This window comes from Schistocerca gregaria, chromosome 1, assembly GCF_023897955.1.
Source record: "Schistocerca gregaria isolate iqSchGreg1 chromosome 1, iqSchGreg1.2, whole genome shotgun sequence".
Taxonomy (NCBI): Eukaryota; Metazoa; Arthropoda; class Insecta; order Orthoptera; family Acrididae; genus Schistocerca; species Schistocerca gregaria.
In genome coordinates, this window is record NC_064920.1 from 528,759,769 (window position 1) to 528,782,836 (window position 23,068).

At 43.6% G+C, this 23,068-nt stretch overlaps 1 protein-coding gene across 1 annotated transcript in view; it reads left to right on the plus strand.

Moving 5' to 3' along the window:
* LOC126355019 (uncharacterized) overlaps positions 1-23,068 on the plus strand; it is a 702,913-nt gene that overhangs the window by 139,020 nt on the left and 540,825 nt on the right. Inside the window, exon 2 of the mRNA XM_050005183.1 lies at positions 3,451-3,507. The gene's annotated coding sequence lies outside the window, so the exon portion shown is untranslated. The remainder of the gene's footprint in view (positions 1-3,450; positions 3,508-23,068) is intronic.

A 23,068-nucleotide genomic window follows, 5' to 3' on the forward strand; every position in this document is an offset into this window, starting at 1 on the left:
GCGTTAGAACTGTCAATGGAGAGAGGATCTAATGGAATACCTACCGCAGGGAGGGTCAATGTGATCTTCAGACAGCCGCGCTAACGCCGCGTCCGAGATTCGGGGAGGCAAGCGGGCCCTGGATCATACCTACCCGACGAATAAGCAACGAGAGCCACTTTTCCATCCCTTGAATACCATAAGGCTTAGTTATCGTCCAAAATTTGCAAATGTGTTAGGATGGTGCAAACGTTCGTAGCGTTGTTGTTTCGTGTATTGGTGTCCCAGTTGCTGTGGGTTGTGTTGTTGTCGTGGTCTGCAGTCCAAAGACTGGTTTGATGCAGCTCTCCGTGGTACTCTATCCTGTGCAAGTCTCTTCATCTCCCAATAAGTACTGCAACCTACATCCTTTTGCATCTGCTCACTGTATTTATCTCTTTTCCACACTGTAAGATTTTTACCGTCCACGCTTCCCTCCAATACTTTAGTGATTCTTAATGCCTCAGAACTTGTCCTACCTACCGATGTCTTCTTCTAGTCAAGTTGTACCATAAATTCCTCCTCTCCCCAATTCTCTTCAGTAGCTCGTCATTACTTACGTGGTCTACCCATCTAATCTTCAACATTCTTCTGTATCACCACATTTCGAAAGCTTCTATATGTCGTCCATGTTTCACTTCCATACGTGGCTACACTCCGTGCAAATACTTCCAGAAAAGACTTCCTAACAATTAAATCTGTACTCGATGTTAACAAAATTCTCTTCTTCAGAAACGCTTTTCTTCCCATTACCAGTCTACATTTTATATCCTATCTACTTCGAATATCATCAGTTATTTTGCTCCCGAAATAGCAAAACTCCTTTACTACTTTAAGCGTCTCATTTCCTAATCTAATTCAGCCAGCATCACATGGTTTAATTGGACTACATTCCACTATCCTCCTTTCAAGACACTGCCCATGCCCATTACGTTCAGCTTTTCTTCCAAGTAATTTGCTGTCTCTTACAGAATTACAATGTCGTCGGCAAACCTCAAAGTTTTTATTTCTTCTGCATCGATTTTAATACCTACTACGAATTTTTCTTTTGTTTCCTTTACTGCTTGCTCAATAAACAGATTGAATAACATCGGGGGTAGGCTACAACACTCTCACTCCCTTCCCAACCACTGCTTCCCTGTCGTGCACCTTTACTCTAGTGAGTGCCTTCTAGTTTCTGTACAAATTGTAAATAGTCTTTCGCTCCAAGTATTTGACTCCTGCCATCTTCAAAATTTGAAAGAGAGTATTCCAGTCAACATTGTCAAAAGCTTTCTCTAAGTCTACAAATCCTTGAAACGTAGGTTTGCCTCAACGTTACCTATCTTCTAAGATAAGTCGTAGGGTCTGTATTGCCTCACGTGTTCCAGCATTTCTACGGAATCCAAATCAATCTTCCCCGAGGTCGGCTTATACCAGTTTTTCATTCGTCTGTAAGGAATTCGTGGTAGTATTTTGCAGCTGTGACTTATTAAACTGATAGTTCGGTAATTTTCACATCTGCCAGCACCTGCTTTCTTTGGGATTAGAATTATTACATTCTTCTTGAAGTCAAGAGGTATTTCGCCTGTCTTACTCACCAGATGGAAGAGTGTTGTCATGGCTCGCTCTCCCAAGGTATCATTAGTTCTAATGGAATGTTGTCTACTCCCAGAGCCTTGTTTCGATTAGGTCTTACAGTGCTCTGTCATATTCTTCACGCAGTATCATATCTCCCATTCATCTTCATCTATGTCCTCTTCCATTTCCTTAATAATACCCTCAAGTACATCGCTCTTGTACAGAACCTCTATATACTCCTTCGACCTTTCCCTTCTTTGCTTAGGACTGGTTTTCCGTCTCAGCTCTATGATATTCATACAGGAGGTTCTCTTTTCTCCAAGTGTGTTTAATTTTGCTCTAGGCAGTTCCTATCTTACCCCTAGTGATACAAGACTCTACATCCTTGCATTTGTCCTCTAGCCATCGTGGCTTAGCCACTTTGCACTTCCTTTCGATCTCATTTTTGAGACATTTGTATTCCTTTTTGCCTCCTTCGTTTACAGCATTTTATATTTCTCCTTTCACCAGTTATACACAATATCATTTCTGTTACCCAGGGATTTCTACTAGCCCTCGACTTTTTACCTGTTTGATCATCTGCTTCCTTCACTATTTCATTTCTCAAAGCTTCCCATTCTTCTTCTACTGCATTTCTTTCTCCTGTTCTTCTCAATTGTTCTCTAATGCTCTGTGTGAAACACTAAAACCTGTGGTTCTTTCAATTTATTCACGTCCCTTCTCCTTAAGTTCCCACCTTTTTGCAGTTTCTTCAGTTTTAATCTACAGTTCATAATCAGTGGTGGTAAGTGACTAATTCTGCACGAGCAAGCGACAGGTATAATTTCGAGTACATACGCTTTCTTCAAGCGCACAGCACGAGTACGAGATTAACGCAACTGTCGCTTGGAACCGACGACAATGCAATTTCAGTCCGTGTCTCGAGCTGCGCGACTTGCCATCGTTCGTGGATCGGAGTATAAATGTGTAAGATGGCTCAGCAACAGTGGTATGGAGAACAAAATGGGTATGTCAGCCTCATCCCTTGGGATGCAACCGACAGCATGTCTTCAACCATCTCATATAGTTCGGATTAATTAATTCTACCGTGATAACGGATACCCAGAAATAGGACATCGCATTTATCCGAGGCGTATTGACCAAATCGATATTCAGAAGTATACAAGTAACACCAGACTGACAATTTATTATTCTGTCCAAGTGGAGACTTGATTAAAGTAATCATAATTCTATACTTCAACTTTTTCAGCTGAAAATATGATTCATTTCTGTCAGTACTTCAGTGAAGTACTAATAAGATAATGAAAACAAAAAACCTATTGCCAGCCCTAAAGCGGTCAGGTTCTTTTTGAACAAGTTCATTATGATTAAAATTATGCTCGCGCATCAGTCAGTTATAATCGTTCTGATGACGTTAGTCACTACTTGCCCAGAAGCAAGTTTTGTACGTAGAGTATAGCAAAGTTAGTTAAACGAAAATTTAGAATATTAAAATTTGGAATTACTTAATTTCGTGGTTAAAAGTCTATACGTATCGCGGTAAATAATGAAGCTGTGTTCTCCCACAGCAACTCTTACTTCCACGAATTCTAACCGATGGATCTCTTATTAACATTAGTCGCTTGTACTCTTACTCTTGCCCGTACATTCGACTTTTCAGATAGCTGTAATAACTTTTAATCTATACAATAAGTACAGATGCGTCATTCGGTAGCAATTGTATTTCAGCAAGCAGGTTCAAATATGTGTGTGTATCTTCAGACTGAAGGAAACAGCAAAAGAAATTTTCTGTTCCTTTCTTTACGAACGTGATCTTATGACGAATATTGTGCAAATGTATAACATTATCTTTTGTTTGTTTTTTTTTTCTAGGTTGCTGTGGGGAAACTCGCCGAACATCTGTATCTCGGAACCCTGCAGGCCATTTCAGTACGTATAGCACCGTATGGTCAATAATTTATAAATACAAATTTTGGTTGAAGTTGACTATACTTGGAAAACTATATATCTGATGGTACACCCGGTTCTCCCGTTCTGAGATATAGTGGTTGTGCGGTATTATCATTATGGGGATATCTGTGTTTAAGTGGTCGTCATCACATCATGGTGGCCACCAGGACAACTTCTATCTCTTTCATATCGACCCGGTAACAACGAAAAACATTAGAGATTTTTCTACAATATTCTCGAGCTTTTACGAAAAATCTGGAAAGTTAACGAATGATTTTGAATGTTATATAATGTGCTGGAATACTCTGGAATATTCGAGAATACAAACTGGAAACGAAACATATCGCATTGATTCACACTCGACAAAATCTTCTCCGCCGGTGAACCCTGCAGCGTAGTACCGAAAAGTGTATCCACTTACAGAGAGAAACCAAGTAAACAGAAAATGGTTTCGTGGGCGAATAATTTTAGCAACGAAAATGTCGTAGTTCAATAAACGAATCAGGAGATACGGATGGTGATACAAAGGGAAGAAATTACACTGAAATCCATAATCGCCCAAGACGAAAGAATGAAAGTTCCAAAAGAATTTCTTAATCGCCCCGGTATGCTCACGCAAAAAATGCTTCCAAACAACCTCAGGGAAGCGTGAATATTAATCGGAAAAGGAAAAGGCAAGTCACTATTCATACTATGATTTCTCCTCATTTCAACTAATTTGCCATAAAGCTTTAAAAGGCTCCACTGTACATTAAGATTAACGTACAATGTGACTATCAATAAAGCAGAAGAGAAAACATAGCAATGTTCATCTACATCTACATTTTTACTCCGCAAGCCACCCAACAGTGTGTGGCGGAGAGCACTTTACGTGCCACTGCATTACCTCCCTTTCCTGTTCCAGTCGCGTATGGTTCGCGGGAAAAACGACTGCCGGAAAGCCTCCGTGCGCGCTCTATTCTCTCTAATTTTACATTCGTGATCTCCTCGGGAGGTATAAGTAGGGGGAAGCAATATATTCGATACTTCATCCAGAAACGCACCCTCTCGAAACCTGGACAGCAAGCTACACCGCGATGCAGAGCAGAGTCTGCCACTTGAGTCTGCTAAACATCTCCGTAACGCTATCACGCTTACCCAATAACCCTGTGACGAAACGCGCCGCTCTTCTTTTGATCTTCTCTGTCTCCTCTGTCAACCCGACCTGGTACGGATCCCACACTAACTTTCCCAATGAATCTCCACCTGGCACCCACCTTACCAACAATTCATTTTATATGGTCATTCCACTTCAAATCGTTCCGCACGCATACTCCCAGATATTTTACAGAAGTAACTGCTACCAGTGTTTGTTCCGCTATCATATAACCATACAAAGAAGGATCCTTCATCCTATGTATTCGCAATACATTACATTTGTCTATGTTAAGGGCCGGCCGGGGTGGCCGAGCGGTTCTAGGCTCTACAGTTTGGAACCGCGCGACCGCTACGGTCGCAGGTTCGAATCCAGCCTCGGGCATGGATGTGTGTGATGTCCTTAGGTTTGTTAGGTTTAAGTAGTTCTAAGTTCTAGGGGACTGATGACCTCAGAAGTTAAGTCCCATAGTGCTCAGAGCAATCTATTTTAGGGGTCAATTGACACTCCCAGCACCAGGTGCCTATCCGCTGCAGATCTTCCTGCATTTCGCTGCAATTTTCTAATGCTGCAACTTCTCTGTATACTACAGCATCATCCGCGAAAATCCACATGGAATCTCCAACACTATCTACTAGGTCATTTATATATATTGTGAAAAGCAATGGTCCCATAACACTCCCCTGTGGCACGCCAGAGATTACTTTAACGTCTGTAGATGTCTCTCCATTGAGACCAACATGCTCTGTTATGTTTGCTAAAAACTCTACAATCCAGCCACACAACTGTTCTGATATTCCGTAGGCTCTTACTTTGTTTATCAGGCGACAGTGTGGAACTGTATCGAACGCCTTTCGGAAGTCAAGGAAAATTGCATCTACCTGGGAGCCTTTACCTAATATTTTCTGGGTCTCATGAACAAATAAAGTGAGTTGGGTATCACACGATCGCTGTTTCCGGAATCAATGTTGATTCCTACAGAGTAGATTCTGTGTTTCCAGAAATGACATGATACGCGAGCGAAAAATATGTTCTAAAATTCCACAACGGATCGATGTCAGAGATATAGGTCTATAGTTTTGCGCATCTGCTCGACGACCCTTCTTGAAGACTGGGACTACCTGTGCTCTTTTCCAATCATTTGCAACCTTCCTTTCCTCTAGATTCTTTTGGTACACGGCGGTTAGAAGGGGGGCAAGTTCTTTCGCGTACTCTGTGTAGAATCTAATTGGTATCCCGTCAGGTCCAGTGGACTTTCCTCTGTGAGTGATATCAGTTGCTTTTCTATTCCTTGGACACTTATTTCGATGTCAGCCATTTTTTCGTTTGTGGGAGGATTTAGAGAAGGAACTACAGTGCGGTCTTCCTTTGTGAAACAGCTTTGGAAAAAGGTGTTTAGTATCTCAGTTTTACGCGTGTCATTCTCTGTTTCAATGCCATCATCATCCCAAAGTGTCTGGATATGCTGTTTCGAGACACTTACGGATTTAACGTAAAACCAGAACTTCCTAGGATTTTCTGTCAAGTCGGTTTTACTTTCGAATTCACTGAACGCTTCACGCATAGCCCTCCTTACGCTAACTTTGACATCGTTTAGCTTCTGTTTGTCTGAGAGGTTTTGGGTGCGTTTAAAGTTGCAGTGAAGCTCTCTTTGTTTCGCAGTAGTTTCCTAACTTTGTTGTTGAACCACGGTGGGTTTTTCCTGTCCCTCACAGTTTTACTCGGCACGTACCTGTCTATAACGCATTTTACGATTGTCATGAACTTTTTCCATAAACACTCAACATTGTGAGAGTGGGAACAGAAATTTTCGTTTTGATCTGTTAGGTAGTCTGAAATCTGCCTTCTATTACTCTTGCTAAACACACAAACCTTCCTCCCTTTTTTTATATTCCTATTTACTTCCATATTCAGGGATGCTGCAACGGCCTTATGATCACTGATTCCCTGTTCTGCACTTACAGAGTCGAAAAGTTCGGGTCTGTTTGTTATCAGTAGGTCCAAGATGTTATCTCAACGAGTCGGTTCTCTGTTTAATTGCTCGAGGTAATTTTCGGATGGTGCACTCTGTATAAGGTCACTCGATGCTCTGTCCCTACCACCCGTCCTAAACATCTGAGTGTCCCAGTCTGTGTATGGTAAATTGAAATCTCCACTTAAGACTATAACATTCTGAAGAAATTTATGTGAAATGTATTCCAGATTTTCTCTCATTTGTTCTGCTACTAATGCTGCTGAGCCGGGAGGTCGGTAAAAGGAGCCAATTATTAACCTAGCTCGGTTGTTGAGTATAACCTCCACCCATAATAATTCACAGGAACTATCCACTTCTACTTCACTACAGGATGAACTACTACTAACAGCGACAAACACGTCACCACCGGTTGCATGCAATCTATACATTCTAAACACCGTCTGTGCCTTTGTAAAAATTTCGGCAGAATTTATCTCTGACTTCAGCTAGCTTTCCGTACCTATAACGATTTCAGCTTCGGTGCTTTCTATCAGCGCTTGAAGTTCCGGTACTTTACCAACGCAGCTTCGACGGCTTACAATTACAATACCGATTGCTGCGTTGTCCCCCATGTCCTGACTTTGCCCTGCACCCTTTGAGGCTGTTGCCCTTTCTGTACTTGCCCAAGGCCGCCTAACCTAAAAAAACCGCCCAGTTCACGCCACGCAACCCCTGCTACCCGTGTAGCCGCCTGCTGTTTGTAGTGGCCTCCTGACCTATCCAGTGGAACCCGAAACCCCACCACCCTATGGCGCAAGTAGAGGAATCTGCAGCCCACACGGTCGCAGAACTCTCAGCCTCTGATTCAGACCCTCCACTCGGCTCTGAACCAAAGGTCCGCAGTCAGTCCTGTCGACGATGCTACAGCTGGTGAGCTGTGCTTTCATCTCACTAGCGAGACTGGCTGTCATCACCAAATCAGATAGCCTCCGGAAGCCAGAGAGCATTTCCTCCGGTCCATAGCGACACACACCATTGGCGCTGACATGAGCGAGCACCTGCAGATGGGTGCACATGCACATGGAGTGCACATTGGTTTTCTTCCCCTCTCTTGCTGCCATATCCTTAAGAGGCCCCATTACGCGCCTGACATTGGAGCTCCCAACTACCAGTAAGTCCACCCTCTGCGACCGCCCGGATCTTGCAGACTGAGAGGCAACCTCTGGAACAGGACAAGCAGCCATGTCTGGCTGAAGATCATTTTATCAGCCGAAGACAGAGCCTGAAACCGGTTCGTCAGACAAACTGGAGAGGCCTTCCGTTCAGCCCTCCAGAATGTCTTTCGCCCCCTGCCACACCTCGAGACGACCTCCCACTCTACCACGGGTGAGGGGTCAGCCTCGATGTGGGCAGTATCCCGGGCAGCCACAGCCGTAATCCGATCGGGGGATGCGTGGGACGAGCTGGCCGTCCCCGACAAACCCCCATCCAGACCCCCACAGTGATGCCCATTGGCAACAGCCTCAAGCTGTGTGACCGAAACCAAAACTGCCTGAAGCTGGGAACGAAGGGATGCCAACTCAGCCCGCTTCCGAACACAGCAGTCGCAGTCCGTATCCATGCTAAATACTGTAGTACAAAGAACGTCTGAACTAATCTACAGAGAGGACAAACAATTCTACACAAAATTTAAACGGTTATTCAAATACAAGATTGCCTAGTAAATACAGTAATTCTGCTACTTGCGCACTGCTGACACACTGCTCGGCGGTAGAAGGAGACTACACGATTTTGCACTATGCAGGTACTAAAACGCGATGCTACAACTTTCAAATACTATGATACGCCCGAAATTTACGAATTAAACAGTGCTCAAGTACCCAAAAACACGCAAAGAAATTAAGAATTAAACAATGTAACAAATAAGTGAGCTAAAAGGATATTACTTGCTGCTGGCAGCTGCTTATCCAACGGCGGCAGGGAACACACATTTAATTTGAAATATCGGTGTTTCTCGCACGGCCAACTGTATGTAGCATGTTCGCACACCGGGCCGCAACAAATCTTACTCGGTTTTACACCCTAAATCTAAACATCAAATGTAGATTATGACAACATACTTCTTGTCCAATTTCACTTTTGCCAGCATTCTCAAAAATTTTAGAAAAGGTAACTTACAATCGGCTTTATGACCATCTTATCACAAATAACATACTGTCAAAGTCGCAGTTCGGATTTCGAAAGGGTTCTGATATTTAAAAGACAATATACACTTACAGTGAAAATGTACATTAGACAAAAAATGCAGGCGCCTTGTATATTTTCTGATCTGTCAGAGGCGTTTGACTGTGTAAATTACAATATCCTTTTAAGTAAATTAAAATATTCTGTTTTAAAATGATATGCTGAAAAATGGTTCAAATGTTATATCTCTGGAAGGAAACAAATTCTTTTATTAGGAAAGAAACATGTATTAAGCTATCAGGCATCATCCAGCTGGGAACTAATTACATGTGGGGTTCCACAAGGTTCCATCTTAGAGCCATTTTTCTTGTGTATATCGATGACCTTTCATCAGTAATATTACCATGAAACGTCCCCATAGAAAAATTGTACACGATTGTTTTTATACGGACACACAATATTTTTAGCGCAACGCAATCTGACTTTCAAAAATCCCTACAAAAGAATGGCCCTATACCTTTCACAAATCACTTACCTCACAAAAATCTTCGTTACTCGAACTACTGCAATACAGCGAGCGCCACTACTATCAGCTAAATAAAGATTCAAACTACGGAAGGCACTAACTACTGATAGGGATAGTTAGCAAATGAAAGATTTTAATAGAGAACAAACAATGTATTTACCTTAGTAGTCATAATGTATATAGCAGTTCATGACATTCAGTCTTACAAATTTCCAAACTCCGCCATCTCTCTCCCCACGTCCACCACTGCCGGCGACTCACCTCCAACTGTGCAACGGTACGCGCTGTTCACATCCAGCTGCCACTGCCCAACGCTACAATGGCGAGTATTACAACAATGCCAACCAGCCACAGACTGCACACAGCACAGCCAGTGATTTTCATACAAAGCGCTACGTGACGGCGGCGTTATCAGTATAAGAACCTAAACAGCTTACTTTCAACCAGTGCCAAGTTTGTTTTGTTTGACAATGATACAAACATTGCAATAAATAGCAAATCAAGTGTAGTCTTAGAAAGATCGGCTAATAAAATATTTGTGGACATTAATCACTGGTTTCTAGCCAATTCTCTGCCACTAAACTTTGAAAAAACACACTAAATGCAGTTCAGAACTTGTAGGAGTGTCCCACGAGTATATGCCTAATATATGATGACAAGCAGATAGAAGAAGTGAACATTGCTGAATTCTGGGGATTACAGCTTGATAATAAATCCAACTGTTGGGAGCACACCACAGAACTGCTGAAGCGTCTAAACAAATCTCTATTTACAATACGAATACTGTCAGACATAGACGATATAAAAATCAGAAAGCTGTCATACTATGCTTACTTCCACTCCATAATGTCATATGTGATTATTTCTTGGGGTAATTCATCAAGCGAAGCTAAAGTTTTCCGGGCACAAAAACGTGCAATAAGAGTTGTATGTGGTGTGAATTCAAGAACATCCTGCAGAGGTCTGTTTGGGGCACTAGGGACACTAACTACTGCCTCCCAATATATTTACTCCTTATTGAAATCTGTCATTAAAAATATCACTTTTTCAAACGAACAGCCCAGTTTATGGAATCAATACGAGAAACAACAAAAAACTTCACAATGATTTAAAGTCACTTGCTCTTGTACAAAAAGGTGTGCATTATTCAGGAACACATTTTCAATAACTTGCCAGTAGCCTTAAAAAGCTTAACAACCAATGAAATTCAGTTTAAGAGAAGCCTAAAGAATTTATTGGTGGCCAACTTCTTGCATTCCATTGATGAATTTCTGATTAGAACCAACTGGTATTGAATATATGTAATTTCTGAACTACTTCAGTGCAGTAATGTGTTCATTTTAATTAAGTATTGTAGTAGTTCTATTACATGTTTATTAACTTATAAATAAAAAAATTAATTTAAATACAATGCATTAATGCGATCTTAGTAAATGATTGTTGTAAAATAATCCTTTAATATGGTGTTAATTAAAAAAAGTGACGATCATTCCACTTGGGACCTGTGGAAGGTACATTAACTTATTTGTTTTAGTTGTAAAAATTTGTCACGTATATTGTTTTTCTGACATGTTCTACATCCTGGAGGACCTCCTCACTACGGATCAATTGGAATGAATGTAAATCTAATCTAATCTTGGAATAACTTAGAGGCTAACCAAATGATGTGTTTAATTGCACTTTTTCCAAATAGTGATAAAAGCAAAGCGGATCCTTTGAAGCTAATGTGTAAATGATTAAACTTACACCTTTTTTAATGATAATAAGGAAACTGAGGAAATAAAACTAACACAATGTGCAAATGTTCCTCAAGGATGTCGTCGGTGGGAAGCATATCGCTAATACGGCAGAAACCATATTTACGTAGCAGAATAGTTGGTGGATGGCTTGAGTTGGCGGTGCCATCACGGCGCAGCCCGTGCCGCAGGGCGGAGAAGTGATTTGATTAAACAGCCACTGCCACATAAACGCCAATTGACCCATCTAGGTCGTTGACATCTCGCGCCCTCACGGTTATTTCTTGTTCTTCTTTGCGTCCGGTGACGTAACGTGTGTTAACCAGCGCTCCAGCCACTGACCTTCCGTGAAGGGCGCTTCACTCTTGAGCAGGGCAGCTGAGATTTTTTTCGACGCTGAGTCTATACATCCCAGTAGCTAAAATTATCCAATTGCATGTGTCCAGACCACTACTTAAACTCTTCCAGCAACTTTAAATGATAATATTTGGAGTTTCTTAATAAGCTTACGGAAAAAATTCAACGCCAAGAAAAGTTGCACAACATAAACGAAGGTCTATAGACGTGTTCCTCCGTCTCGAAGATGATGTCTGTTCCAGTGTCGCACCAGCCGCGTAAGAGTGGCGCTATGAGGTTTGGAATGAGGTGTGTTTAAATATAAGCTGTAACGGTAGTGAGCGTATCTTACCCTTGATACTGGACATAGTGAGTTGATGTTAGTCAACAATGCCTTCAAGACGACAAAGAACCATTATGAAGAATTCACTGAGTATGAACTAGATTGTGTAATAGGGCTACGAGAAACTGGATGTTCCTTCCGCGATATTCCAGGAAGACTTGGGGGAAGGTAGCGACTGTACACGGTTGCTGGCATCGGTAGTAACGAGAATCTATGGTCGCAAGAAGACCGGGCTCCGGACGCCCACTTGGTACTATCGAAAGGGAAGAACATCGTGCTCGGTGTGAGACTCTGGTGCATCGTACTGCTTCTGCAGCAGCAATTTGAGCAGCAGCTCCCTCTACAGTGACACAACGAACTGTTACAAGTCGGTTACTTCAAAGACAGCTTCGAGCCTGTAGCATGCATTCCACTGACCCGAAACCACCTCCATTTGCGACTTCAGTGGTTACAATCAAGAGCTCATTGCGCGGTAAGGTGTCAGCCTGTTGTGTTTTCCGATGAAACTTGATTCTGCCTCGGTACCAGTGATGGCCGTGTGTTTTGTTGGTTAGAAGGGACCGCCTGAGGGCCTGCAACCAACCTGTCTGTGTGTTGGATACACTGGAGTTACGGTTTGGGTTGTGAATTCGGATGAACCGAAGCACTCTCATTGTAATCGCACGCACACGGACTTCAAATCTGTACGCCAGTCTGGTGATTCGACCTACTGTGCTGCCATTCAAGAACATCATTCTAGTGGGCGTTTTCCAACACGACAACGCTCACCCACACACCGCTCCGCTGTCATGACCCAACATGGTCTGTAGAGTATCGACATGTTGCCTTGGCCTCCTCGGTCACCAGATGTGTCTCCAATCGAACGCTTGTGCTACATCATCGGACGACAGCTCCAGCGTCACCCACGAATTGACCGACTAAGTGCACAAGCATTGAACTCCATCCCACAAACTGACATCCGACACCTGCACAAACCAATTCATACACGTTTGCATGCTTTCACGCAACAGTCTGGTGGCTACACAGGTTATTTATGTACCAGCATTGCACATTTGCAATGGCTTTTCTCGCGCTTTGCACTAACCTGCGATCTTGCATTGTTAATCGCTTAATTATGTTACCTAGGGAAATGTGTTCCCGAAATTTTATTCTTCTTCGTTGATCCATTATGGACCGTGGAACAACGGCTGGCATGTATTTCTTGATGCAATAATTTACCAACAGCCGTATGTATTGTAGAAATTTATTTTATGAGCTGGCCACCAAGAGCTGTTGCATAACGATTTGATTCACGGATCCAGTTGTATGGCTCCTTCCATGTATAGCGTCTTTACGACTATGACGTATGGGTCCTGAAGATGGCATCAATGTAATGCCGAAACTAGTAGCACATAAGAAGTTCATAAAATAAATTTGTACAATACATACGGCTGTTGGTAAATTACTGCATCACGAAATTTTATTCGTTTACGTCAATTACTTTTTGGTGTTGAGATTTTTTTTCTGTCAGTGTAACCAGACCGCCATTCACCTGAATTGGTTGGAGGAATAGCATGCAAAACCAATACTTTAATACTGATTGGTTATTTAAACTTTACCTCTTACCGTCCAAACTATAAAGACGAGAATATACACTCCGGAAGAACAAGGATCAGGAAGGACCTCTCCCTTGTCTTTCTCAAAGGAACCATTCCGCCTTCCACTGCAGTCATTTAAGACAAATAATGGAAAACCTGAATTTGTACGACTGGGAAGGGATTTAAAATTTTCTTCTCCCAAAAAAGAGTTACGTGTCCTAATCTAGACACCATTAGGCACCACAGGGGTAACGTGCTGTAAAACTATGTGACGTACGAGTTAAAAGATTCGAGTGTATCGTTACTGTTTTATCAGGGAGAGTTCTTTAGTGCGCACACAGATCAAATGGAAAAATTAAATCCATTCATTGAATTAATATAATCCATGTTTCGTATATGACGACAGATAGAAAAGTAGCTTGAGAACATTGTTGATCTTACAATCTAGCATTTTCATGATTTTTGAGTAAACATTGCGTTAAACATACTTCTGGAGCGTCTCCAGGCATGAACGTTATGAGTCACCACAACGTCAAGGTTGCAGAGTCATATAATATCGGGAGACATCTTCATTGGAACTAGGCAAACACTGCACGGTGTGCGGTGCGGGTTACTTATGGTACTGCTGTAAATTCCTGCCTTCTCACTTGAATTCGCGACTGGTGAGTGTGACGAACGGCTACCGATAACCCTCAGTACGAGCTGCCAATACCTCTGGCTCTCCTGTGCAGGGTACTTAGAGAGATGTGTGTGGGAGGAATTGTTATGCTTTCTACCTCTTCTTGGAACGTACACTCTCATAGTTTCAACAGTAATCCTCTCCGTGATTCATAACCCCTCTGGTATAGCACTGCCACTAGACTCTATTGAGCATCTCCGTAACGCCTTCACTTTCACTTCACTAACCCGTGACGATATGTCCTGCTCATCTTTGTGCTTCTCGTCTCACTATTAATCTTACCAGCTAACGACTCAAGACTAACAAATAACACTCAACAGCTGGTCGTAAGGGTTTTTCGTAAGCCACTTGTTTCGTGGATGTATATCATTTCCTAGAAATTCTTCCAGTGAACCTCACAATTGAATGGTCCAATCCGACATGTCGAAACCCACCATGATCGTTTTATGCACGAAGAATACAATGAAAGAAATGCACTGTCTAAATTTTAGCTGCAAGATGCACTGCAGGTATTTTTTTTTTTAACTGCTTACGTTACTCGTTTTTGTTGCACAAAAACCGCTGATGACAGCGGTTTGTACAGTTCTTACTGTCTACGTACTATCGGCCGTGACAAGAAAGAGCAATGCTAATATTCGTAGTGGTGCGTGCGAATTTGAAGCACCTAAACCACCCCCCAAAAAAAGTCACGTATCGTTAACGTTTTGAATAACGCAGTTCGTGTCGAAGCTAAAATGTTGCATAAGTAATTCTTACAAAGGTGAGTAGCAGAGGAAAATAAACAAGGCAGTGTTTGATGCTGCATTACAGATGACTTCTATCAACCGTTACTTTAGTTTATCAAAATGAAATATTTCTTGACATACATCATTTATAGCAATTCCTTTGGCACGGGTCATATAATAATTTTTGTATGTGTATTTTAGTAACAACGAGTTCCTTGTTTATTCCCCATAGTCATCACAATGAAGTGATCTGTCATTTGAATGACGAGAATAAACATCTTCCTTATACCAGGCACACCACAGAAAGAAAAAATAATACTTTTAAGCACTTCGCAGTAATTACTAGTTTCATTTAGACAGAACTGCGGTGGAGTAGGAAATGATCCTGGTCATTCCTCTGATTATTGTACGGTATACTGGGAATATTTATTAAAGTAATTTGTAAAACGTTCCAGTGCAAACTGACAACTGTGGCGTCAACCAAGGATATGTGCCTACCATATTATGTAGGCGCAGTCCGCTACCTCTCCGGTGGGGGAGTACATTTCTCCAGCCGTCTGTCCAGCTAGGAATATGGCAATTTTCAACATTGTTTAAAAATACTTGCAGTGCGTCTTAGCAGCCACAGTTTTTACACGGTCTTTGTTTCGATGTATTATTCCTCTAATTCCAGGGAATGTTTCAACATGTCGGACTGGAAAATTCGCTTGTCGGCATAGTATCTGCTTTTCCGACAACTAGTGTTATATGTTCGTTCCGTTTTATACCGTCCTGAACGGATGCTCATGGACATTTTGCAGTTGTTACTGTATCCAGTGATTTCTGTGATTTGTCTCTAGTAGTACACTGAATAGTAATGGCCCATTTCGCCTATTTTTGTCCAGTACATTATCCTCATCTACGTTGACGTTCAAAGTCCTGTAGGTTTTCCTGCGTTTTACAGTTCTCGCTTTGCAGGTTTCCTATATACAGCACTACCGTCTGCAAACAGCCTCCCAGAGTTCTGATGTCATCCGCAATATCATTTCTATGTAGTGACAAGTAACGGTGCTATAACATTTCCTTGTGGAGTGAAGGCCGCTGTGGCCTAGCGGTTCTAGGCGCTTTACTCCGGAACCGCGCTGCTGCTGCGGTCGCAGGTTAGAATCCTGTCTCGAGCATGGATGTGTGTGATGTCCTTAGGTTTAAGTAGTTCTAAGTGTAGGGTACTGATGACCTCAGATGTTAATTCCCATAGTGTTTAGAGCCATTTGAACCTTGTGGCGTATGTTACTTATACATCTGATGATTTCGTACCATTAACAATGATGTGCTATATTCTATCTGTGATAAAATCCTGAATCCTGTCTCAAAGCAGGCCCGATGATGTGCAAGCTGGTATTTTATCCACTGAGCAAATCCTTAGAACTGTATCGTAGTCAGCACGATACCAACGTAGGCGCAGTTATATGCAGAACTCTAGCTTTCTTTAAGGAACAAAACTAGACGAGTTTCACAAGATCTCTGTTTTCTGAATTTATCTGGATTTGTGGATTTGTATAGCAGAGACTTTCGTTCCCCCCTTTTTTTTCTAACCTGAAGACATCACACACATCGATGCCCGAAGTAGGATTCGAACCTGCGACCGTAGCAGCAGCGCGCCTCCGGACTGAAGCGCCTAGAACCGAACGGCTACAGCGGCCGACACTGGAAGTATTCCAGTCTCTGGCTTCCTCCACAGCTCCCTCTAGTACGATGGGCCTTTCCCCGATGTCTTAATAGATGTCCTATCATCTTGCTCCTTCTCCTTGTCAGTGTTTTTCACTTATTTCTTTCCTCTCCGATTCTGCGCACAACCTCCTCATTCCTTACCTTAACAGTCCATCTAATTTTCAACATTTGTCGGTAGCACCACATCTCAAAAACTTAATCTTTTGGAACTATGTAGCGTACAAATAAGCAACAAAGTTAGATTTTCCGTACTAGCCGTGGTAACGAAAGATATTATACTGACTGTCAAGACAACAGCCTGTTTCTTTATACACTCAAGATTCCGAAAGTGAAGTTTTCCCTACAGTTTTCCATGTATGTTCTTGGAACGTACAGACTCATAATCCTAATAGTGAACAGTACTTTTATACACAACGCCACTGTTACAATGCTGTTCTGGAATTATGCTGCCTAACAAAAGACGTGAAACGCTCAGAAAGCAAGGAGAAAACGAAGTCAAAGTACAGGGCTTCAGAGTGTAAGTGATACTATTTTGGTGATTAAAAAACATTACCACAGGTAAAAAAAAATACTTGGCAGCACAAGACCACTCACCAGTATTACGTCGCACAGCCCCCGGCCTCCATGAATGTACTGATCCCGTTGAGGAGGATGTCATAAAGACTTTGTATCACCCCTTTAGGCCAGCTGGCCCACAGCTGATGTAAATGGCCCTTGACAACCTGGATACTGTCACTGGGGCGGTGTTGATGTCCGAACTAGCCCAAGACTCACATCGTCTTCGCTGCTGTGAAACACATCGCTTCTACTGAACAAGCGTTCGTACCTGTTAAGGTATGGAATTTCGAGCCCATAGTAACTCGAGGTCTTTTTCTTGCTTTGGTCCATGCTACCGCGTCTGGTAGTTGCCTACCCTACAATCTCAGTAACAACAGTACTGAAACACATACTCCACTGCCAGGGGTATCAGAACGATTCCTGCTTATAAGATTCGACTCGGTCGTTTGTGGACAAAGATCGCTTACGTCAAATGTGTATATTGATGATTCTCTATCATCCCTGAAAGTGTGTAACATCGTCACGAAATCACGTTCTATATTTACAAGTACACAATGTAAGCCGTGTTATAAAGAGCAGTCAAATCGAAATGAGACAGATGGAAAAAAGTACGTGAACAGTTTACCACTTCAAGTAATCGCCATATACGTTAACACATTCTTCCCACTGTGAGACAAGATGGTCAATGCCTTCATGGGAAAATTTTTGTGTGTCTATGGATGGTTCAAATGGCTCTGAGCGCTATAGGACTGCCGGCTGATGTGGCCGAGCGGTTCTAGGCACTTCAGTCTGGAACGCACGACCACTACGGTCGCAGGTTCGAATCCTGCCTCGTGCATGGATGTGTGTGACGTCCTTAGGTTAGTTAGGTTAAGTAGTTCTAAGTTCTAGTGGGCTGATGACCTCAGATGTTAAGTCCCATAGTGCTCAGAGGCAGGTAGTTAACATCTGCGGTCATCAGTCTCCTAGAACTTAAAACTACTTAGACCTAACTAACCTAAGGACATCACACACATCCATGCTCGAGGCAGGATTCGAACCTGCGACCGTAGCAGCAGCGCGGTTCCTGACTGAAGCACCTAGAACCGCTCGGTAACGACGGCCGCCTGTGCCTATGGAGCCATGGTTGTACCCAAGCATGCACCTCTTCTTCCGAAGCAAATCGACGCCCACGAGTGTCCTACTTCAGGGCTCCAAAAAATATAGAAGTTGGATGGGGAGAGATCGGGACTGTATTGAGTATGAGTAAGGGCATCCCAGCAAGTGTTCTGCAGCGTACTCGAAGCAAACATGGCAACAAGTGAGAGGGCGTCACATAGACCCAAGGAGCGCAAGTACAACAAATTAAATTACTAGAACGGGAGAAAAACCTGATGTTTTTCCTTTGAATCTTACGCTAAATAGAACTTAGCTTACCAGTATACTGTAAAATTACACGCATTACAGGCACATAGACAGTCATTTTTCCCTCGTTCTGTTTGGGAGTGGAACAGGGAGAGAAGATACTAGTTGCGGTACGAGGTACCCTCCGCCACGCACCGTATGGTGGATTGCGGAGTAGGTATGTAGATGTAGATGTTGAAAGTACAGAAAAAAGTCATTAAGTTTAGAGAGTGTTTAAATATAGAACCGTTATTGAAGAACAAAGTCCTTTCCGGGTCATATTTAACAGAAGATAACAACATGGTAAGTTTAAAATGCCTAGTAATCACGTACTGGTATATTTATGCATCGCAAGACTGACTACCGACCAGTAGCTTGACTGCCGACTGGCAGGGGAATCTTCACTGTCTGCGGGTTTTTATTTTAGTCGTGATGCAGAACCTGTGTCCCCACTGAGACGAACCCACGAGCAGACAGCGCTGAAGTCAGTTAGCCGTAGAAGCTCGGCGAGCGAGTGACGGATCTGCATAGAGGGTCAGCGGCGCCACGCCAGCAAGCGGAAGCGTGCCTCGGCGGCGGCGGCGGGGACCAGGTCTCGCCTCCGCCGGAGGCAGCGCGCGTCGCGGTCCGCTCTGCAAGGCAGCCGCGCTGCCCCAGGCCGCCTGGAATGCGCACCCACCGGCGTTACGCAACGCAGCCCTGGTCAGCAGCTGCCGCCGAAACTGGAGCAGTCGGGCGCACGCCGGGCCGGCAGGCGACCTCTTACTGTTTGCAGCCACGTGCTCTCACTGAACGCGCAGCACACACACTCTGTCAGCATCTCGCCGACAACTTACAGGAGAGACAGAAGAAGCCTGAAAATTTCCCGTAAACGATCCCGCGACAAATAACGTCAAACTGGCAATTTCTATCGACATAACGACAAATCAGCGGTTTTTATGAAATGTTGGGGAACTGTATCATTTTTCCATTTCCTGCGTAAAAATACACTCCTGGAAATTGAAATAAGAACACCGTGAATTCATTGTCCCAGGAAAGGGAAACTTTATTGACACATTCCTGGGGTCAGATACATCACATGATCACACTGACAGAACCACAGGCACATAGACACAGGCAACAGAGCATGCACAATGTCGGCACTATTACAGTGTATATCCTCCTTTCGCAGCAATGCAGGCTGCTATTCTCCCATGGAGACGATCGTAGAGATGCTGGATGTAGTCCTGTGGAACGGCTTGCCATGCCATTTCCACCTGGCGCCTCAGTTGGACCAGCGTTCGTGCTGGACGTGCAGACCGTGTGAGACGACGCTTCATCCAGACCCAAACATGCTCAATGGGGGACAGATCCGGAGATCTTGCTGGCCAGGGTAGTTGACTTACACCTTCTAGAGCACGTTGGGTGGCACGGGATACATGCGGACGTGCATTGTCCTGTTGGAACAGCAAGTTCCCTTGCCGGTCTAGGAATGGTAGAACGACGGGTTCGATGACGGTTTGGATGTACCGTGCACTATTCAGTGTCCCCTCGACGATCACCAGAGGTGTACGGCCAGTGTAGGAGATCTCTCCCCACACCATGATGCCGGGTGTTGGCCCTGTGTGCCTCGATCGTATGCAGTCCTGATTGTGGCGCTCACCTGCACGGCGCCAAACACGCATACGACCATCATTGGCACCAAGGCAGAAGCGACTCTCATCGCTGAAGGCGACACGTCTCCATTCGTCCCTCCATTCACGCCTGTCGCGACACCACTGGAGGCGGGCTGCACGATGTTGGAGCGTGAGCGGAAGACGGCCTAACGGTGTGCGGGACCGTAGCCCAGCTTCATGGAGACGATTGCGAATGGTCCTCGCCGATACCCCAGGAGCAACAGTGTCCCTAATTTGCTGGGAAGTGGCGGTGCGGTCCCGTACGGCACTGCGTAGGATCCTACGGTCTTGGCGTACATCCGTGCGTCGCTGCGGTCCGGTCCCAGGTCGACGGGCACGTGCACCTTCCGCCGACCACTGGCGACAACATCGATGTAGTGTGGAGACCTCACGCCCACGTGTTGAGCAATTCGGCGGTACGTCCACCCGGCCTCCCGCATGCCCACTATACGCCCTCGCTCAAAGTCCGTCAACTGCACATACGGTTCACGTCCACGCTGTCGCGGAATGCTACCAGTGTTAAAGACTGCGATGGAGCTCCGTATGCCACGGCAAACTGGGTGACACTGACGGCGGCGGTGCACAAATGCTGCACAGCGAGCGCCATTCGACGGCCAACACCGCGGTTCGTGGTGTGTCCGCTGTGCCGTGCGTGTGATCATTGATTGTACAGCCCTCTCGCAGTGTCCGGAGCAAGTATGGTGGGTCTGACACACCGGTGTCAATGTGTTCTTTTTTCCATTTCCAGGAGTGTATAACAGATCCCAAGCCAACAACTTTCTAAAATTGAAAGCCTACCACATTTCAAAAATTCCAGCTTTGATTTTTACGGAATATTCGTAACTATTTGCTTCTGGACGGCCTGACTACAACTGAATGAAACACAATTTTGGTGCCATACGCGTTTCGCCTTTATCCTCTGCAAGGCATCTTCAGTGTCATGAAATACGCACATATTTTTACTATTTATTTAATTAAGTAGAATCTGAAATATTGCTGTTTATAACCTGTAGGTACATTGCCCCAAATTTTAAACTAAATAGTAAAAATCTGTACATATTCCAGGCCACTGAAGATTGATTGCAGAGAATAAAGGCGAAACGCCTATGCCACGCAAATTGTGTTTTATTCAGTTGTACTTAGAGGTCCAAAAGCAAATAATTAATTATCAATATACTGTAAAATTACACGCAACTCAGAAAAATAGGGCTATAAAAGTTGAAGTTCAGCTTGGATGTTCATGAACCTCCTGCACACGGTCTACCCTGAAATTTACCTCAACGTTATTAAATTTAGACCTGGGAATCGCAATCTGATACGAACAATAATGTTCCTGCTGGCACAGAACTCTCGTAAACCCAATAAAGAGACTCTACTCGAATGATCAGCACAGCAAGCTGTTGTCCTGAATTAGGTTTTGTGCTGGATTAATTTCCTTGCTATTTCAACTGTGTGTGAATTCCTAAGGGACCAAACTGCTGTGGTCATCGGACGCTAGACTTACACACTACTTATAGTAACTGAAACTACCTTACGCTAAGAACAATACACACACCCATGCCCGAGGGAGGAATAGAACCTCCGGCGGGAGAGGCCGCGCAATCCGTAACATGGCGCCTCAAACCGCTTGCCACTCAGCGCGGCCCTTGCTATTTGTAAACGACATTCAATGAAAGACCCTGCTAATCTGCGTGCTTCTGCGGTGGATAAAGTGAATGCCTCCAAGGTTGCTCCTGCAACTGCATGTCTCAGAGAAACTGTAACACGTGGCCTTATCTGTGTGTGACGCTGCGAAAATTCTATAAATGACAATAGCAAAAGTGTTGCGCAGTTAAGATCTGAGGGCAACAAAAGTAGCTTAATTTGAGTGGTACACGTTTCCGAGCTAGAGTTCTGAAGATGCATAGAGCAGGTGACAGACACACAGTCGAAATCGTGAACAAAGTAGTAGGTAAACCAGCGAATTTACAAACACCAAAAGCACTGAAAAAGCGCTGTAATTGACAAAGTGGTTCTGTGGAATGAATTACCCCTCACGGGCGAGTACAATACATTACATAAAAACCACAATTTTACATCGATGAAAGAGAGAATTTGAAAATAACATTACATAGCTTAGTACCATAATTTTACGAGCGAGTGACAGTTATTATAAGTCACTTGTCTCTATGGATGCATGAACTAAACCCGAATACTGGCTTCACCGTGCTCTTGTAAAATCGAATGGGCCGCAAAAGATATCTAATTTCCCTCAGTAACACAAGCTGCGACATGCTCGCGAATTGAACAGTGACCCTAAAATAGAATGAATTTCCTTAATCTAACGTCTATGGTCGCAAATTCTGAGTCATCAGATTACCAGTTTCGGTCTGTAATGAACATCTTCAGATCTGTTTTATAAAAACATGTTCTAATATACTGTAGTCACAGTGGCATCGTCAAACGCTAAACACAAAATCAGCCCCAGCATTGTCAAATACATATAAATAATAGTATATACAAGAGTCATCTTAGACAGCACCATTACTGTTCAAAACCATAGACGTGGATTAAAGGATATTTATTCTCTCAGTAACATGAATGAAAACGTAACAATGAGAAGTTAGTTCGCCTTTACGCAGCTGTGAAGTATGTATTTAAGGGGCAGACAAATGAAAAAGAGGCACATAGAATAAAGTAAGCAAACTGTCTATTGTTTCAAAAGTAATCTCCACAACTGTTAATCACATAAATGTTAACACTTCTGTTCCGTTGTGCGACATGGCGGCCATGAAAAAACGTTGGCAGCTGGCTACGGAACCGTAAGTGTACCAAGCCGTGCACCACTTCGTCCGATGCAAATCGACGCCTGCGAATGTCTGTCTTCAGGGCTACAAAAGGAAGGAAATCGCATTGAGAGAGGTCGGATTGCATGAGAATGTGTAAGGGCTTCCCAACGAAGCTCCTGCAACTTAGTCGACACAACCATTGCAACATGTGGATGGGCCAACGTCTCGTTACAATCGTGGTTCCGTAGGCGACTTCAAACATTTTCCCATG